Source organism: Trachemys scripta, chromosome 5 (genome assembly GCF_013100865.1).
Source record: "Trachemys scripta elegans isolate TJP31775 chromosome 5, CAS_Tse_1.0, whole genome shotgun sequence".
NCBI lineage: Eukaryota > Metazoa > Chordata > Testudines > Emydidae > Trachemys > Trachemys scripta.
Window position 1 is genome coordinate 61249784 of NC_048302.1, and position 1798 is coordinate 61251581.

Sequence of the window (1798 nt, forward strand, 5' to 3'; positions counted from 1 at the left end):
TTGTGAATACAAAAAGATACAATATCCCTCATGCAGTACTACTAGTTCCCTATTTTATTTCTCACTGAAATAAAATTTGAAACATAATGTACAGTGTTAGCTGGAATTCTTTCCTTAATCTTCAATAAAAGCTTTGTTTAACACTCAAGGATTGTAGCGTCACTAGAAACTTTATATCCCTTCTCTTGGTACAAGCTATGGGCCTGATTCTGAAAGCACATGCATAAAGTACTTTCATTACTGTCAGCCAGAGATATATATGCAGAGTGCTTGCAATATCGGGCCCTTTGCTAGTAACCTGCCCATCACTAAAGCTTAACTGTTTCTCAGCTGCATATGCTGAATTAATCCATGGGTGTTCTGTGCATTATGCCTCATCAGGAATGTGGGGATGCAGTCTGAATTTTAATATTCAATGCTAGAATGACCAAACTGAAATCTAATAATATTCATATGGTTCTTAAAACATTTTTAAAAGTAACATTATGATACTGTATACAATGCAAAACTATTTATTGTACCTCTGGGCCAACTCTTCTAAAAACTGTAGCGTTTAAATCTTCCTTTGTCAAGCCTGAAATAATGTATATAATTGAAATAATGTAAAGTTATATTTTCATGTTTTTATACTTGCAACATGATTGGAATACATAATGTATGAGTATTTCAATTACAGATAATGTTGATTGGATAATACACATCTCGGTTAAAAAGCAGTAATCATAGTTTAATATCCGTGTTACGGTACATCAGTATATTGCTATATAAAGTATGTTTGTGTGCATTTAAGTGAAAAAATAGTCAAGAACGATGACAACTGTCTAAGGGTTTTCTATTCATTTTGTATGAAAACTGTTATGGAACAACCAAAATGTTTATGAACTATTCTTGTGTAAAATTTCAAAATGTCCTTTACTGTAGGTTTTTGTTTACGGTACAGTATCTTACTTCTGCTTTGTTAAATGGGTATCAGTACAAAGCTGGACATACACTTTCTAAGACTTCTGAAGACATTAACGCTCCCAGTTTTTCAAGTGTACCTATATGGCAGAAAATGTTTTTGATTTTATTTTTAAATCTAACACATGATGGCTTTTCTGGAGTGTTGTACAAACTTCAATCATACATAAAACACGTTCTTAAAAAAAAAGGCAAAAGACCCTTAATTTGTTTGTTTAGTATTATTGAAATCTGATTTCTTACTCATAAAAAAGTATTTTAATAAACTTCCGCACAGAGCAGACCTATTTGTCCCTACAGAAGCGGAGTCCTTGAAGAGTTTCTGCAAGAGAATGCAGACCTTTCATGCATGAAAGAAATTATTTCACATAAGGGTAAATTTACTGTTGTTTGCATTCCCTCTGAACAAAATTATTTAACTTTCTTGTCAATAATACAGTTGTACTTTCTGTATATAGCCCTCTTGATGATGCCTGGAAGGCAGTGCTGTAAATTGGTGCAATCAAATATTTATTTGTGTCTGACTGTACCTTAAAACTGTCAAATATTTCCTGGATCAGTAATTTTGATTTCAACAGATGATTGATATATTATCAGCACAGGAAATGAGACTTGGCAAGTATTTAAAGTAAATTTTAATGGTCAATTCTAGAGCTGTAAAAGCCAGTTTGTAATAGCAATGAATAAGTATAAAGTCAAGCTTGAAGAGATTTGTCAGATAAAAGTTACAAGGTATAGGTCATAGTGTGGAACACGTCTTAACAGAGAGTTTGTCTTGTAGACCTTCTCCCATCCTACTGACGGTTACACTTGACAATTCTACATCAATGATATAGAA

General features: G+C 32.6%; 1 protein-coding gene across 3 annotated transcripts in view; it reads left to right on the forward strand.

Annotated features, from left to right (window-relative positions):
• Nucleotides 1–1157, forward strand: part of GRIA2 (glutamate ionotropic receptor AMPA type subunit 2) — a 122708-nt gene extending 121551 nt beyond the window's left edge. For all 3 annotated transcript variants that reach the window (XM_034770682.1, XM_034770677.1, XM_034770678.1), the window contains one exon: nt 1–1157. This exon is cut by the window's left edge and continues 1727 nt beyond it. The gene's annotated coding sequence lies outside the window, so the exon portion shown is untranslated.
• Nucleotides 1158–1798: the final 641 nt, after the last annotated feature.